This window comes from Eurosta solidaginis, chromosome 2 (assembly GCF_040869045.1).
Source record: "Eurosta solidaginis isolate ZX-2024a chromosome 2, ASM4086904v1, whole genome shotgun sequence".
Classification (NCBI taxonomy): domain Eukaryota; kingdom Metazoa; phylum Arthropoda; class Insecta; order Diptera; family Tephritidae; genus Eurosta; species Eurosta solidaginis.
Window position 1 is genome coordinate 280,469,991 of NC_090320.1, and position 19,834 is coordinate 280,489,824.

The 19,834-nt window shown below is 35.0% G+C and overlaps 1 long non-coding RNA gene across 1 annotated transcript; it reads right to left on the minus strand.

Annotated features, from left to right (window-relative positions):
- Positions 1-9,825: 9,825 nt before the first annotated feature.
- LOC137242823 (uncharacterized) lies at positions 9,826-16,170 on the minus strand. The gene is made up of 4 exons (XR_010950375.1): positions 16,068-16,170; positions 15,879-16,012; positions 10,480-10,864; positions 9,826-10,420 (listed from the first exon to the last, which is right to left on the minus strand). It is a non-coding gene; the product is annotated as an uncharacterized lncRNA (long non-coding RNA).
- Positions 16,171-19,834: the final 3,664 nt, after the last annotated feature.

Sequence of the window (19,834 nt, forward strand, 5' to 3'; positions counted from 1 at the left end):
CTTGACGCTAAGACTGACGGACTACTGTCAGTACTAGGGAATGCTACTTCAATTGTCGGAGCCCAGTAGCATTCAAAGGTAGTTCGCGGGTTGCGGACTAAAGGGGTGGGCCGGCTCCAACTGACAGGACTGTTTCCTCCCGCTATTATCTTTCCTTTTTCCTGTCCACAATCACAGGCATGAACCTTTTTTTTTGTCTGTGTAGCTGTGTGTGAGAATTTGCGGCAAGAACCACGACCAACGACGAGCTTAGCCCGGGCTTCCAGCATGCCTGGCCCGCCATGACTTTTCGTCCAGGAACAGCGGTTACACAACAAGGTTCCTGGTCGCTCATCTCAGATCGCTGTTTAAAATGAACGAAATCGGACTACAACCACGCCCACTTTTTCGATATCGAAAATTTCGAAAAACTGAAAAAGTGCGATAATTCATTACCAAAGACGGATAAAGCGATGAAATTTGGTAGTTGCGTTGACCTTATGACGCAAAATAGAAAATTAGAAAAATTTAAAAGAAGGTAATTTAAAAGTTTTGCAAGCTGTAATTGGCAGTCGTTGAAGATATCATGATGAAATTTGGTAGGCACGTTACTCCTATTACTATATGTGTGCTAAATAAAAAATTGCGAAATCGGATGACGAACACGCCCACTTTTAAACAAAAATTTTTTTTTGTCAAATTTTAACAAAAAAATTAATATCTTTACAGTATAAAGGTAAATTATGTCAACATTCGACTCCAGTAATGATTTGGTGTAATAAAATGCAAAGATAAAAGAAAATTTCAAAATGGGCGTGACTCCGACCTTTTTCATTTAATTCGTCTAGAATACTTTTAATGCCATAAGTCGAACAAATTTACCAATACTTGTGAAATTTGGTAACGACATAGATTCTATGACGATAACTGTTTGCTGTGAAAATGGGCGAAATCGGTTGAAGCCAAGCCCAGTTTTTATACACAGTCGACCGTCTGTCCTTCCGCTCGGCCGTTACACGATAACTTGCGCAAAAAACGATATATCTTAACTAAACTTAGTTCACGTACTTATCTGAAGTCACTTTATCTTGATATAAAATATGGCCGAAATCCGACTATGACCACGCCCACTTTTCCGATATCGAAAATTACGAAAAATGAAAAAAATGCCATAATTGTATACCAAAAACGAAAAAAGGGATGAAAATGGTTATTGGATTGGGTTTTTGACACAAAATATAAATTTAGAAAAAAATTTGTAAAATGGGCATGACACCTACCATATTAAGTAGAAGAAAATTAAAAAGTTCTGCAGGACGATAACAAAAGCACTTGGAATCATGGCAGGAATACTGTTCGTGGTATTACATATATAAATAAATTAGCGGTACCCGACAGAAGATGTTCTGGGTATATCATACAAACATATTCGAGAGTCACCCCTGGTCCACCCTTATTGCGATATCTCGAAAAGGCGTCCACCTATAGAACTAAGGCCCACTACGTTTTAAATAATCATTAACACCTTTCATTTGATACACATGTCATACAAACACATTCCAGAGTTACCCTAGGTTCATTTTGCTAAATAGTGATTTTCCCTTATTTTGTCTACAAAGCTCTCAGCTGAGTATGTAATGTTCGGTTACATCCGAATTTAGCCTTCCTTACTTGTTTTTAAGTTATTATTTTTCTAGTTTTTGCCATTTGTTTATACAAAGCAAACAAAGCAGATTAATTAAGACTAGTATCGCCTGTGGTCGAAATTCGACCAACTCTTATTTTTTTCAACTCAGTCTATGCATCCAGTGTTGGGGGTAGTAAAATAATGCGTTAATAGTTAAGCAATGAGCGAAAATATAGCAAACTGGTCTAACTTACTTAAATTTTTCATTAAAACATTGTAATTTTTATTGTATTTTCTTAAATTTTCTACAAAATTTTCAAATGTAATTATAACCTTTTGGTATGGAGCTCCTTAAACAAAAATATAAAAAATATGTAAAATCAAAAGAAATTGACATAGAATTAAGGTGAAATTACTTGACATTAAATTGAAAAATAGGTTTTTCCACACCACCTGGGAGGTCCCCGTTGGGGCGCTACCGAAGTTAGTTTTGTGTGCTCGGTTCCCCAGTAGGCCTATATCTCCCATATACATACATATATCGCCCATTTACTTCAATAGTGTCATAATTCAAAAACACGAACTTTTAGTTAAAAACGAAGAAATGTGCTTAAGGAATTTAGCCTATTTCACGCCACCCGTTAGGTATGCAATTGGCGCTTTACCGAGTTTAATTTTGTATAAATACATATGTAGTATGTACATAAGTGTGGCACAAAACGAAAATTTCGAATAGAATAGAGGATACCTTCATAAAAAATAAAAATATAAAAAAATTATGTAATGAGAAAGAAGGCAGAGTTTACTAAAAAATTTAAATGAAAGAAAAAAAAAATAAAGTACTTAAAGTGCGAAAAAATTAAGTGATGTGACAAAACAGTTCCATATAAAAACGCAATAAGTGCACTTGGACCTTTTCCGGGTTTTAATGTTATCATTGTGGAAATATGAAGATTCTAATATTCGGATATTTAATGTTGGGATTCCCATTGAGATCTATGTACGTAATTAATTTGTATTAAATTGGTAAACATTCATATTCATGAAATGAAGATGAATATATATGACCATATCTACGATAAAATATCGTCTGTGAACGATATAATACTAAGTTATAGCAAAGCAGAATAAATTAGAAAAAAAAAGAAAAAGAAACAAAAACATTGAAATTATTCACGCAAACATATTTAATAAAATAAAATTGATTTCATAATTTTAAGCGACATAAAAAAATAAGGATTTTGGGATCTAAGCATCCGATTAATGGGCATATAATCCAACAATGTTAATAAATATAGTGGGTAATATACTGCCTATGCAACATTTCGACCTAAAATCGAAATCTGTTAAATAAAGACCTATGCTTTTACGTGTAAGTAAAATTTGTCCAAAAAAATAGGCCGGTTAAGTTATTACTTCTCTTTAAAATTTTTTTGTGCGCTAACAATTATTTTAGAACAATTCTTTAAAGATTTTGGTACAAACCAATATAGGTAATTGGAAACAATATTTTATTTCAACAGATAATGAGCGAAGCAGTAGTTCTCTCACCGTTTGGCGTGTACAAATATATACATATGTAGAGATGAAACATTTGAGCAACGGAACAATTGAGAATTTGGAGCTATGTACTCAGGGGGGTTTGTGAACATAATGCGTCCTACAGATGGCAATTTCGATAGTTGCACAGATTTTCGAATTTACAAAAAACTTTTTCTATTAATTATAAACAAATAGAGTAATATTTGCACTGCGGCTGATCAATACGAATCGATTCATATAACTTTTATATGATTTTACGTATGCTAAGTATGCGAAACAGCCTGTCAATTGATTGTATGGAAATTTTGTTAGCGTATTAATATATAGATTTCAATTATGAGGTTTTAAAATTAATCACCAATTTATTTGAACAAAAAAACAAACTACTTTTAAAATATTTTTCACCTGTCCAAAAGTAAACAAAGAAGTATTTCTGGGAAAATAAATAAAGTGCAATTTAACTTTCAGAAATTATCACGTACTCACAACATCAAATACTTTGCAAATGACTAAATTAACGTTATAACCATCTATGATTGGTTTTCATTTCGTCGAATTTGACCACTTATTTGGTCAAATCAATAAAACAGCTTGTCATACAACGTGAAAAGCGATAATTAAATTGGATGCTGATTACCGGCAACTTCTATTTTGGAGTTGCTTATCATATGTACACACGGCGACTCTTTTTATACTCAGCTGGGCAGAGCTCACAGAGTATATTTATTTTGTTCGCATAACGGTACCCCGTAACGGCATAAACTAATCGAGATAGATATAGACTTCTATATATCAAAATGATCTGGGCGAAAAAAGAAATTCATTTAGCCATGTCCGTCTTTCCGTCCGTCCGTCCGTAAACACGATCACTTGAGTAATTTTTGAGGTATCTTAATGAAATTTGGTATGTAGGTTGCTGAGCACTGATCTCAGATCGCTGTTTAAAATGAACGAAATCGGACTATAACCACGCCCACTTTTTCGATATGGAAAATTTCTAAAAACCGAAAAAGTGCGATAATTTATCACCAAAGACGGATAAAGCGATGAAACTTGGTAGGTGGGTTGACTTTATGACGCAGAATAGAAAATGAGTAAAATTTTGGACAATGAAAGAAGAAGGTAATTTAAAAGTTTTGCAAGTTCAGTTTCACCCGAACTTAGCCTTCCTTACTTGTTAAGCAACAGTTTGACATTTCATTCTAAAGTTGTTTTACTTATTGAAAATTTGAAGAATTGTTGTGAAATACCCAGGATGAAATGAATATTCAGGTGTTCTCATCCCGTTGACGTTTTCCCTTAATCCGTCAATCGTAGTAGATTTTATTATACGTTTAGCAATATTATAACTATATAAGCCGTTACTGGAATTGGTTAGCCAAAAAGATTAACGTAACTTTGTATTCCTTAACAGAATATAGACAAAATTTTGCAGAAAACTAAATTATTTGAAGAATTTGTACGAAAAACAAGTAAGGAAATCGCTGATTTAATTTGCCATACTCTAGGTAAACATGAAATCCCATTAAAGGATTGTCGTGCACAAGGGTACGATAACGGCGCCAATATGAAAGGAGCACTACGTCACATTCTCGACAAAAACTCGAATGCTGATTACCCGCCTTGTGCAACCCACAGTCCCAATTTATGTGGTGTTGATGGTGCAGAATGTTGTACGGCTGCAATTACTTTCTTCGGAGTTGTACAAAAATGTTTTACTATTTTCAGCAGCAGTCCACAACAATGGGGACATCCTCAAAAAAATGTACCGAGCACTCTTCACAGTCTTTCAGACACTAGGAGGTCGGCTAGAATTGAGGCAATCAGACCATTCGCAAACCATGTTCCTGGATTAACACAAGCACTAAACGCATTACTTAAGCTAAATTTGACTGCACAAGCATACGGAGATATTACCGGCATTCTCAAGTACATCAACAAGTTCGAATGTATCTTGCTGTCCTCAATTTGATTCAAAATACTGACTACCATTAATGAAAGAAACGTCGTAAACCAAGCTAGATACGCTACCATAGTTGTTGAGGTCCGATATCTGGTTCCATCCATAAATTCAGAAAACAAAAAATTGGACACACATTTTTTAAAAAACATTAGTCTGAACCTTTTTTTCAGAAAACCAAAATTGAGAAGAAAAATTCAGAAACAAAAAAATTCAGAAATCAATGTTCAGAAGTCAAATTTCAGAAGAAAAATTTCAGAAGTCAACATTCAGAAAGGAATCAACAAAAAATTTAAAATTTTGTGCATTAATTATATGCTTGCTATTGCATACAATATACAATTTGAGATTTTACTACTTTTTCTTTATACATAATTCCTTCGAAATAAACAAACGTTTCTGAATTTTGAGAACAATTTTATGTTTTTTCTGTCGTCTGACTACTTTCTGAACTTTGACCTCTGAATTTTGTCTTTCTGAAAAAATGTGTTTCCGAATTTTTGTTTTGTGAATTTATGGGGGGCACCCCGACATCTTGATGCCTTACTAGCTGATTTGAAGTTGACCAGGACCAGTTGCTATTCAATTGAACATCTCGGCAAAGTTTCCGGACATTCGAAAGAGAAAGCCCAAAAGACGTTGTGAAGATAATGGAAATGAGATGACTACGGTTGATCCAGAGTCTGATTTTAAAACAATACATTCTTGGTGATCGTTGATTCGGTAATCACTGGCATTACTGAACGATTTGCAGCTATGAGAAATTTGAACGAGACGTTTTCTTTTTGTGGCAATTTGAAGACATGGATGAAACTACTGTTCGGGCGAGCGCAGCAAAATTTGTCGAAAAATATAAGACGGACATTTTCTCAAATGCGGAGTAATTGACTTGAAACACATTTACGAAAGAAATTTTGACAAAGCTCTGCCACCATTGGAATTGCTAAATGCTATCTATGCTCAAAATCTGTATACAATTTGTGTTGCTTTACGTATCTTTTGCACTATACCTGTCACTGTAGCTAGTGCAGAACGTTCTTTCAGCGACATTTCAATAATCAAAAACTTTCATAGATCGTGTTCATCTCAAGAGCGTGTTTCAGGACTTGCCACGCTTTGTGTTGAATCCGTTTTGGCAAGACAGTTAAATTTGATGTTAAATTAGAGGCTTTAGAAATCATTGCGGATGATGAATCACAAAATACTATTACTCGTTATGAGGCGACGTGTATCGCGAATAAAGGGCGAATTAATCGATTAATGGTGCCATACCATAACGCTAACTCGATTACATTGATTTCCATAAGGTAGGTGTGATCAGCTGTTTCATCTGGTTATGGCTTTATGGTTATAAGTCACCATTAATTCGCCCTTAAAATGCAAATATGTATTCGAATTTGGTTTCATGTTGATTTTATGGAACTCTATTTTGACTGCTATGCGTTCAGTGATTAAGTCATTGCAAAGTGAAAACGCAGATTTGCAAACGTGTGGTTTTTTGTACGGATTGTTAGAAGAGAGTTTCAGAGAGATTTGCACATTGTGAATGATAACTAAGTGTGATATCTTCTGAATAGACGTCAAAATTCCAACGTGATTGGATCACCTGATTTGTATTTGACTATCGCTGTCTCATTCTGTATCTCTTTCTATCACCCGCTGAAGATAGGCGCCGCCATATTGAACACCCTGTCAAAACGCTAAAAAGTAGCCATATTGAACATCCTGTCAGGCATTTGACAGATAAGATATCACACTTAGCATTCAAAATGGATTTGCATTTCTCATCGACTTTTCTCTAAGTCATGGAGACCTCCACGAAGCTATAAATAACTTATTTCGTTTTTATTCTAGAGATTTGGAAGAAGTTTTCATTGAAATGAAACAATTCCAAAGTTACGTGAACTCCAGATACACTGATACACAAAAAAATCATACCTAGTCATTTGTATAAGATTCTATTGGAAGATCAATTAGCCTATGTTCATATTTCATGGCACAGAAATAGCTCTTCGGATTTTTTTAACATTAATGCATAGTACAGGTTTACAAGTATGATATGTATGAGAAGGAAATAATTCCTTTCTATTTCTAACACACTGCCGTTTGACTTTTCGGCCAGTGTCAAATTATTGTGGAACTCAATGGAGCCTACGGGGAACATGCGTTTCACACTGAACGAAGCGTCAAAATTACCGGTGTTGCTGTCGTGGAAAGCTAAGCAAAAAAAGGAGCAGAATATCAGATATGGGTTGCTATGATGGTATATTTTTTTGAACGAACTTAGTATGAAAATGTAATGCACCTATATGGGTCATGGAGAAAATGACACAAGTCTTGAATTGGGGTATCTGAGGACGCGTAGTCCGCAAAAACTGTTTGAAACCGAGGTCGACTGCAATAACCCGTCCAAAAATGTGGAAAGAGAAATGAAAAGACGCGTTTTGTCCTATTATCAATAGTCCAAAGGTGAAAAGGTATTCGAATTATTGGAAGCGAGGCAAAAACGCATCTATTAATACCTAACCCAACGGTTTTGGTCGTGTTTTAGCAATCGTCCCCGGTAATAAAGTATCACAATTTGTTAATCAAAATTGTCCAAAACATATGGATTTTAAAGAGAGATGTAATTAAGTGCTCGTTTGGAAGTAAATAAAGATATTTCTTTGTAATTTTACAATACAAATTTTACGCAGTTTTCGTTAGCAGCTACTACACTTTTCCTGGACCTAAGAAGTACAACAGTGCCAAATAGCATCCATAAAAAATACGAACAGGAACAAGAATTTTATCAGGTGCATAGTGTACCTATACAACCCTGCAAAAACGCTGCACGTCATCTGACCATTTTACCGTCATTGTGCGGTCACGCCCCTTGTTAAATTTTAGTCACGTTTGCATTAGCGAGAGTAGATTTTTTACACTTTTTCCCAGGGATGCACCTTAACGTTAAGCTAATCGTTTATCAAAAAATTTCCACCGTTTCCGTTGAAACACTTCGAAATATTATCAATAAAGAAATTATCAAGATAAATTGTATTTCGTTTTTAACCGAAATGAAAAGCTTTCGTTAACGTTAAAAACGTTAACAAAAACGTGATACTTTATGTTTGAATTGTGCTGGCAATGCTATAGCCATGGTGAAGCCGTAAGGTGGTAACAGCGAGCGGACATAGACACGAACTCCATGTAATTTGTTTGTGTAATTCGTTGGTGGTAATGTCAAAAATACTCTGAGAAATGTTCGTACTGTCAAAATTCGTGAGAAAAGTTGCAATCAGCTTGGCTAATGCTTTCACCTTTAATGACTCCGCCATCAACCAGCTTTGCCAGCATAGTTTGAAATTAATAATCAACATAAACGATTTGATTTCGTTTTGATATGGCAGAAAACGAAACAAAATCATTTCGTTAATTTGACGTTCTTAACGTTAATAAACGAAACGAAATGACTTTGTTTCGTTTATTAACGTTAATTATCGTAACGAAATGATATCAGTTCGTTTGTTAAGCATGCCTGCTTTTTCCCATTTCGTACCTATTTATGTGATTGTGCATTCCGCTTCCACTTATAGGATGTGAGCATAGCACTTTTCTGCTCACACACGTAACAATGCACGTCAAATGGCTGCCAAATTTTCGGTCATTTCACTCTACATTTTCGAGTCATTTGACAATCAATTTTACTGCGGTTTTACCATTTATATAACCGCCATTTAACTTGAATTTTACCCCTCGATTTACGTTACCTGGAGCAGCCACATGAATAAAATATCAACCAAATAAATTGAATTTTCAATATTTATCTTTAATTATAATAACCAAACATAACATATAATATAAATATTTATTTAAAACATATCTTTAGATTTAGTAATTTTTTTCCAAATAAAGAATATTATATATGAGGCGCCTAGATGCAAAACCAGATATTTTAAAATAATATTTAAATTGCGACAATATTGCATCGCCTAGCAACATTCTAAAGACCCGTATTGAAAATTCATAACAATTTTCATTCATAACAAATTTAAAAATTTTTTGTGCTTTTCTAAGTTTTACATATCATGGATTCATTTGGTTTTGCGTCTTGGAGCCTCATATATACATGAAATTGCAAACTTAAATTAATACATTTAATATAAAAAAGAAGTAAATACTTTAATAATAAGATAAAAATTATATTAATTGCTTTGAGCTATATTTCTGCAGCAGCTAACTTTATATTTGGACAATTCAGAAGTGTGTTATATTCATGTAAAATTTGAGTTGTTTCCATGGTTTCGAATAAAAAATTTGATTATTTGAATCAATTTAAGTCTAAAACTTAAAGCTAAGTAGAAATTTTGATTAGATTTACTCTTTTTTCAGATCAAGAATATTAAAAGGTGTCGTGGAATCCGATTGCTGTCGTAATTGAATTTGAAAGTAATAAAGTAAAGTAAAATATGAACTAATCATTCAAGCAATAATTCTGCAACTCTTAGCAGGAGTATTGATTGGTTCCAAGTCTAATTCCGACAGCAATAGGATCACGTCATACCTTATTATATATGTAAATGAAATTGCAACTTATATTGATACAGTTGATATAATGAAAGTAAGTATTTAAATAATAAATAAACTCGCTTAATTGGTTTTTGTTTTCCAATTGAAATATTTTCTAAGCGAGCAGAAAATAATTTTAAGCTTTAGAAAAACATCCAATTATTTGAATAATTTACAACTTAAAGCTTAGTAGAAATTCAGATTAGGTTTACTCTTTTTCAGATCAAGAATATTCAAAGGTGTCGTGGAATCCGATTGCTGTCGTAATTTGTGAACTTAAAAATGTAGGACTAGTAATTGAGTCAGACTTATTATTGTTCTAAATCTAATCATTCAAGCAATAATTCTGCAACCCTTAGCAGGAGTATTGATTGGTTTCAAATCTAGTTCCGACAGCAATCGTATCACGATATCCCTTATTATATATGCACATGAAATTGCAACTTAAATTAATACAGTTGATATAAAGAAAAGTAAGTACTTTAATAATAAATAAATTCTCTTAATTGGTTTTTGTTTTCCAATTGAAATATTTTCCTGTGCAAGCACATCGCTAACCTGTGTTGGCAAAAGATATGATTATACTGTCTTCGATAGATAGTCGGACGAGCCGCTACTCGGCGAAGTAGAGATAACCGTTGTGTCGGTGGCAGCAGTTACAACAGCAGTTTCTAACTTTGCACCATCCGTACAGTGTGATGAATGCTTCACTGCCTTTTCCAATTGCTTCGCGCCAGCAATTTTTGCTGTTTGTAAAGCTTTAGCTGTAATGCAAATATATAGATGGGTTAAAGTGGTTTTCGTATGTTATTCAACAACTCACCCTATACCATCATCACAGCCTTCTCATCGATTTTGAATATATGTACTGTTTCAGTATTCAGACCCAGTTCGTTTGGTGCAATATTTTCGATTTAATGAATACGTATACTATCCGTTAGGCAGACAATTGGGTGCGTTCGATTCATTCATATACTGTGGGTATTTGAGCCGTAGACGCAATGGCAGATATTTTGATTCTTTTTGAAGTGTAACATTTGTAACAGTTGGGTTTCTCTGCTGTCACCATCACCACTAGAGAGCTATTGAAGAAACGCTCGACCAAGATAATATGTTGCGATTTACGCGCAAAGATTTCTTCCACTTTGTCACAGTTATTGATGGAGAAAATGCGAAAGCCATATTTACCATCCAATACGGAAATGGAACTGTAGAGGAGGGAACATTTTATAAAATTTAATAAAATCAAAAAATGATAGTTGTGTTAAAATGGGGTAAAGTATAGTGAAGTTTGAATAGGTCTCATTCTTCATTCTTAGAAACATGTACGAAGGTACTTCGTAAGATATTAAAAATCCTCAATGCTTTTTTTTCAATAACTTAAAAAAAACTCATATTCATCGAATTTCAGTTTAACTTCTACATAACAATAGCTACCTTTACCACCAGAAGAATTCACTATTGCTTCTACACCTATGCAATTGTTTTCTACACCGATGAGCTTTGTAATAAAATAAACAGCTATCTCCCCAATCTCCCCCTCACTAGGGTAGGCACCTCGTCGTTGGTGTGGGGGCTTAGCCGATCTCCATAGCGCCCGACTATGAGGCGGAGCTGTTTAGGACTGGCGTCTACGCCGTTTTGCCTCATAGGAGGGCGGCGGGATGTCGGTGACCAAGAACTGCTAACCCCCTAATCCAGGGTGTTATGCGGACCGTGCCTATTGGACAATTTGCAGCCAGGGGATAAATTCGGCTGTAATCGAACGGAGCCTTCCCGATACCGGACCACCTCGGGAAGTATTGATCGCCTTACCACAGTAAGGGGTGCTGCTGTGGCTGACGGTTCTTTCCCCGTATATAATACTGGACCGCTGAGCCCGCCTTGTCGGGCTGGTGGTCGTACGACCAAGATGAACGACTCATTACCAAATTGTAATAAGGAGGATGATAAGAGGAGGACTGAGTCGCAAGCCAAGGACGACGAATACGCATTAAGCGATGCGTCGGACTCGGCGAGCGAGAGTAGTGCTGGTTCAATGAACTCCGTGTTGGAAAAGCACACAAATGGGTAGAAGAGTGGAGAAGGGTACGGAGCAGGGGAAGTAAAAGAGCTATCTCGCAGTACCGTGCAGCACTAAGAATTGTCCAACGCCTGGGAGTAGTGGTCGACCCAACAGAAGTGGAGAGCGAGCGCTTTGAATGGGCCCATGAGGCGGTAGAAGTAGGTCGATGGCAGTTTAAAAGGTTTGCTGCTAGAAACCCTCTGCAACCGGTACGAGGAAGAAGCGTTGAATCGTAGAATGAAGAGGCGACGTTCGGCGGAAGGCGACAAGCCTGCTTTCAAGAGGCAGAAAGGACGCAGTCCCAGAGCCGCGAGGCAGGGCAGTCGCATAGACAAGACAAGTAGGCCCAAAGCTGTAAGACAGATGGGCCCCAATAGCGAGGTAGCAACTACCTCGAAGGCTGCGAGTCAGAGGGAAGTTCCAACTACGGAAGTAGGAGATAAGCCAAAGGGAGATAACGCTAAGACTCCGACTTTCTCGGAGGTGCACGCCGGCTTTTCCCGAGAAGATGAGTGATTCGGTGGGTGCATAAGACTGAATAATGTACCGCATTATTGGAGAACTGCTCGTGTAGCTTTCCTACCAAAGGCGGGGTAGATCGGTCACGTGTATCCCAAAGATTATAAACCCAATAGGTTAACATCATTTCTGCTCAAAACCTTTGAGAGGCTGATAGATGTGTACATAAAGTCCAACGTGGATTAAAATCTGCTCTCCACAACACGGCATGCGTACACCAAAGGCCAGTCAGTAGACACCGCATTGCATAGGGTGGTAATAAGCATAGAAAAAGCCCTGGAATTTAAGGAATATGCTCTAGAAGTCTTCTTAAACATTGCCGGGGCTTCCAACAGTGTTTCTAAATGGGCGATTATGGATGGTCTTAATTACGTTTAAGTACATCCAGCCTTACCCAGATGGATCGACTGCATGTTAAACTGCAGTAAGATTACATCGCAATGGGGATTGTACGCGGCCACGAAATTAGAGGACAGGGGCACTCCGCAGGGAGGGGTGCTATCACATCTGCTGTGGACGCTGGTCATTAACCAACTGCTCAGGGGATTCTACTAGGGATCAGCAAAACTTACGGTTTACGCAGATGACGTTGCATATGGTCTTGTTTACAAAGAGGTACAAAGTCCCTAAGTTAGGAGGGGCGACCCTACGGGAGAAACCGTGCACAAAATATCTAGGAATCATCCTAGACACTAAGCTTTCATGGAAGCTCAACGTGGAGGAGAGGGTGAGGAAGGCTTCAACGGCACTTTATGCATGTAAAAGAATGCAAAAGAACCGGCATATACGATCAGAAGGCACTCGAAGACGATGCCTCAAAACTAACAACCAAAAGCAATAATTATCATTTCACTGACACATATTTTATAGTTTTTTTCTTCGGGAGTTGGACACAATCTCATTTCACCTTCTAATGAAATCGTAAATTTTTTGCTTTCACACAGAAGTAACTGCTCGATTAGTATGAAGGATGAAATGTCAAGCGAATAAAATGACAATGCTATATGACAGACAATCATGGCGGAACGATACAAGGTGACATACCTACATACATAAATAAGAATTTCATGTACTTTGTTTTTGTAAATTCGATGGACAAATATCAAAATCGTACTGCGCCGGAAGTTGATGTATCAAATCAAATAAAACAAGTAAGAACGGGACTGTCTTCGGCTGTGCCGAAGACTTCATACCTTTCATGAATGGGGCTGAACAATAATCTTATCCCGTTCGTAATCTCCGAATAATCGGATGTATAAGATAAGAAATATATTGTGAACAGATCTACATACCTTAACGATTTTTAAGATAAATATAAAATAAAAAACAGGTAGGTACTTTGTGTGAGGATGCAAAGTTTCAGGTTTTTTGTGGTCTGCGTGTAAAAACTATGACTACGAATCACGTATTTCAAAAATATATGACGAAAACGTAACTATTTGATGAAATTTGATGAATTTTGAAGATTCTAGCCGTAAAAAAGGGGTCAAAATGACAGTTTATATGAAGTATATAATATATATACGACCGATCTCTATGATTTTTTCAGACAACAATAGATGCTATATACGTAAGCATTTTGTGAAATTTGAAGCTTCTAACTGTTAAAACGGGGCAGAAATTGCGCAAAGTTTCTTATCTGAACAATCGGTTGTATGAGATATATACTATGTGTACCACCGATCTCAATGATTTTTTCAGACATCAATATATGCTATACACGTAAGCAGTTGGTGAAATTTGAAGCTTCTAGCTGTTAAAATGGGGCTGAAATCGTAAAAAAAATATATATATACTATATATATACTATATATACCATCATATATATATTATATATATCACCGATCTCTATGATTTTTTGACACAACAATACATACTATATACGTAAGCAATTGGTGAAATTTGAAGCTTATAACTGTTAAAATGGGGAAGAAATTGCGCAAAGTTTCTTATCTGAACAATCGGTTGTATGGGATATATACTATATATACCACCGGTATCTATGATTTTCTTAGACAACAATATATGCTATACACGTAAGCATTTGGTGAAATTTGAACATATCTAAACGATTTTTAAGATAAATATAAAATAAAAAATAGGTAGGTAATCTGTGTGAGGATGCAATGCTTCACGTTTTTTGTGGTCTGCATGTAAAAACTATGGCTACGAATCACGTATTTCAAAAATATATGACGTAAGCGTAACTATTTGATGAAATTTGATGAATCTTGAAGCTTCTAGCCGTAAAAAAGGGGTCAATATGACAGTTTATATGAAGTATATAATATATATACCACCGATCTCTATGATTTTTTCAGACAACAATATATGCTATATACGAAAGCATTTTGTGAAATTTGAAGCTTCTAACTGTTAAAACGGGGCAGAAATTGCGCAAAGTTTCTTATCTGAACAATTGGTTCTATGAGATATATACTATTTATACCACCGATCTCAATGATTTTTTCAGACATCAATATATGCTATATACGTAAGCAATCAGTGAAATTTGAAGCTTATAGCTGTTAAAATAGGGTAGAAATTGCGAAAAGTTTCTTATCTGAACAATCGGTTGTATGAGATATATACTATATATACAACCGATCTCTATGATTTTTTCAGGCAACAATATATGCTATATAAGTAAATATTCGGTGAAATTTGAAGCTTCTAGCTGTTAAAATGGGGCTAAAATTTGCGAAAATATATATATATATACTATATATATATACTATATATACCACCATATATATACTATATATACCACCGATCTTTATGATTTTTTCAGACAACAATATATGCTATATACGTAAGCATTCGCTGGAATTTGAAGCCTCTAGCTCTTAAAATAGGGCAGTAATTACGAAAAGTTCCTTATCTGAACAATCGGTTGTGGGGGATATATACTATATATACGACCGATCTCATAAATTTTTTCAGGCAACAATATGTGCAATATACGAAAGTATATGGTGAAGTTTGAAGCTTCAATCTGTTAAATTGGGTAAGATATTACAAAAATCCTCTTTTTCTGAAAAATCGGTTGTATGGAGGATATATGCTATAGTGGTCCGATCCGGTCGGTTCCGACAAATGTCTAATCGGACACCCAAATACACCTGCTCACCAAATTTTATCAAGATATCTCAAAAATTGAGGGACTAGTTTGCATACAAACAGACAGACGGACAGACGGACAGACGGACATGGCTAAATCAACTCAGCTCTTCAACCTGATTATTTCGGTATACTTAATGGTGGGTCTATCTATTTTCCTTTAAGGACTTACAATTTTCGGTTTCGTGACGAAATTAATATACCATTTCATTTTCATGAAAGGTATAAAAAGGTTATAATCGCTGTTCGATGCGGCCACCTTGTATCGTTCCGCCATGCAGACAATGACATTTACTTTGACAAATGACATTTTTAAGCACTGAACACGCCAAAAACTAAGAAACTGAACGCTCCCAACAGAGTTGTATTGTGCTTTTGACTTCATTAGGCATTCGATTAGCTACTAATGAAATAATTATAGATTCGAATTTTGTAGGGAAGATTGAGCTCAATAAGCGTCTTAATGTAGAAAACTGCCTTAAGATTAGACATTTTTTTCAATTTGTATTTTGACTTACCAGCAACAACAGAAACATGTTTAATTGTACGCCGCACAATCATTATAGCATCATGTAACGAAGCTCAGTTTCTTCCAAAAATTGTTCGGCACCGCCACGTAAAACCAATGTACATGTTCTAGCATTAACGCAACCTTTAAATAATTATAAACTATGAAAACAAAATCAATGTCAAACCCACTATCAAACCTTGGAAAACGTTGAAACGTTCACCACCAACTTGACGTTCTTCAAAGTAATCACATTGACCCAAAACACTTGAATTAATATCATTATCATAACAACACCACCACAAGCTTTCATTGTACGTTTCAAATCTTCTTCTGGTACACGAACAGCACAGAACATATCACAATCGGCAAAATAGTGTGTACCAACGTCGTCAATTGGTAGTTTAGATAACACAACATTGACGCCTTACTTAACTAGTTCATTGTACAGAATACGCCATTCAGCATCAACAATTTTCTGATACTCTTGAACATTATCAACACGTACTTTTCAGAATTATCACGCTCAGCCTTGAATTCCAAAACTATATTTAATAATGCGATTTTACATCTTTTGTATGACGTTGGGTCCATCAAAGGAAAGTACAGCGTCCACAAAAATTTTAGAAATACGAAGTATGCAATGTGTAAAAGATTAAAATATGCATAAAGAAGGCAATTGGGAAAGACTTCACAACAGGCATGACGTAGCTGAATGCGTTTACAACCATTTCAACTATCGTAGGGGTGCGAGTTCGACTCCCACTCCCGGGAGAAAAGGCTTTGAAGAGATTTACAAGGTATAATCGAAACAGCTGTCGCCTTGTCCGTCCTGATGTCACGTTGTTTAAATTTTTCCCAAATTATTAAATAAATTATAAAATTAAAAAATTGCTTCAAATAAATGTTTTCATACATTTAAAAAAGCAATATGGGCAATCCCCGATTATTAAAAAATCATAAATCTTTTTGTTGATGAATAAGTTTGGAGGAAATTGCTGTGGCAGCGTGTTTTACAACAAAGCACGTTGTTGTCCCTTTGATTGGCGCTTCGACATGTACAGCCATGTCATTATTTTGGTCATGCATAAATATAATGCTTTACGTATTGCTTTAATGATGATACGTGCATGCACGCCTTCCTCAACATATGGTTTAACTTGTTTTAAGATTTCACCTGCTTAAAGTACTACTGAAGTGGTGCCGTCGCCGACCTGATAAGAGAAACATTTTTATTCTACACATTCTAATATAACAAAAAACCTACCTCAGCATCTTGAGATTTGGCGATGTCGATTAGAGTTTTACGGCTGGATGCACAATATCCAATAGTTTCATAATGGTTGCACCATCATTTGAAATTGTGGCCTTACCACTGGAATCAACAATATGCTTGTCCATACTGCGTGGACCCAATGTAGTGCGTACAGCGTCCACAATCGATTTCGAGGCATTGATGTTGGATATGAGTTGAGGTTTACCTTGAGAGCTATCGGTACCCACACATTTTTTACACAAAAACTCATATGTACCCAATACAAGTTCAGGACGTTCATATTTATCGACACGCTGTCCGGTGTGGCCCAAATGTTGCAAATATACAGTTGGCGCTGTTGAGAAAAAATATGGATCAATGAAAACAAGTAAAAGTGAAAGATTTTTTTTACCTTTTTTCTGTTGTTACTTTACACCAGGGATGCACCTTAACGTTAAGCTAATCGTTTATCAAAAAATTTCCACCGTTTCCGTTGAAACACTTCGAAATATTATCGATAAATTATCAAGATAAATTGTATCTCGTTTTTAACCGAAACGAAAAGCTTTCGTTAACGTTAAAACCGTTAACAAAAACGTGATAATTTATGTTTGAATTGTGCTGGCAATGCTATAGCCATGGTGAAGCCGTAAGGTGGTAACAACAAGCGCACATACACACACGAACTCCATGTAATTTGTTTGTGTAATTCGTTGGTGGTAATGTCAAAAATACTCTGAGAAATGTTCGTACTGTCAAAATTCATGAGAAAAGTTGCAATCAGCTTGGCTAATGCTTTCACCATTAATGACTCTGCCATCAATCAGCTTTGCCAGCATAGTTTGAAATTAATAATCAACATAAACGATTTGATTTCGTTTTGATATGGCAGAAAACGAAACGAAATCATTTCGTTAATTTGACGTTCTTAACGTTAATAAACGAAACGAAATGACTTTGTTTCGTTTATTAACGTTAATTACCGTAACGAAATGATATCGGTTCGTTGGTTAAGCATGCCTGCTTTACACATAAGACATTGGTAACGACAACCAGCATCTACAAATTGCATATGAGCCTTGCAACGATTACATCTAATTGGACCCAATTCACCAAAATTTACAATGGGTGGCTCATATTCACCCTCAACCGTTCGTGCCATTGCACAGTGTTTCATATGCAGTCATTTATTACATCTACGTCATTTTTTTCAGCCATATGTTCTTTTTTTTATTTTTTTCCAAAATTTTACTTCATATGCATACATTTGCTTATTTCATATACAGTAACTCATGTGAATAAGTGACATAGATCCAAAAAAAATTTAAAGGACTTAAGAATATTACTTTATTGTACTTAAATTGAATGGAATACAAATCTCAATACTCTAAAAAATTCTAAAAATTCGAAAAAAAAAATTAAAATCTTTTATGAAAATTCGTCGAATTTTTTAAATATAATTTAGTTTTTGTTATAGGTCGTGACAAATTTTCTTATGGGAAATTAGTTAAAATAAATTTGCGAAAGCGAAAATTATAAGAATTATCCAAAAAGGGGTGTCTACTTATTTATGTGAGTGACTGTACATATGTACATACATATTTTGTATTTATTTGAGTATTTATCCTGGCACTACAATTTTTACAGAATTATTTTATAGTACCAGTCAGGAATGTAAAAGTAAATTACAATAATAATAATAACAATGTAAATAATTAAATTAATTATGTGAAAATTACTTATTACAAAAACTTAAAAGTAAAATATCATACAAAGTAGAAAAGACAATAGATTTAAATTGAATAAAACCTGATCCAACAAAAAGTTATAGGGTAGGTTATTTTTTATCGGGGTGCGGAGAACGCTCAAAATACGATCTCTCAAACAACTTATCGCTCAACTAAAATTGAGTGCTTGGCATTTTTCGCGAGTGAGAAATCGAATTTGCCTACGAATGAATAAACAATCTCTCACAAGATACAACAATTTTCACAAACTAATACGAGCAACAAAACTTCTTTTCAAGCGTGGTGATTCGATTTTTCGGTATCGATCGTTATTTGCGAGCGTCCACTGCAAAACTCAAATATTTTCTCGTTTTAAAAATATCGATCGCGCGATCGATCGCGATCGTTCGTTTGAAAATCAATATGATGTTGTAAAATAAACAATCTTTTAAATAATGGTGATGCAATATATTTGAGTTTTCCCTTGATAAGTTGAATGAAAAGAATATCTTTTTTTATAAGTAATATTTGAAAAATTGAATTAATTAATTTTAAGATAAATTGTAAATAAATTAAAATTTTTTTTTAAATGTTCTCATACATTAAGCCATAAAGGGTTATCCCCTCTTAACACAAAGAAAAGTTACTATTTTTGTAATAAGCATTTCACAAAACTGAACAATTTACTTGAATTTATTTCTAATTTATATGTATTGCGATCGTCTAGAGGTCCCAAGTACATACAAAATTATCAGTAATGAGAAATTATACAAATGCATATACATATGTACATTGGGGTGAGTGTTGTTATAATGAAACAATTTTTCAAGGCATCTAAAAATATAGCCGTATAAAATTTCAAATTTTTATTTGTTGTTTTATGTTCAAAAGAGTCTCGTACGGACCTTATTTTTTTCTATACAAATATAAAAAGTGTGGGTTAGTCCCGGGCAAAGCAATATCAAAAAGAGTTTTCTCAATTAT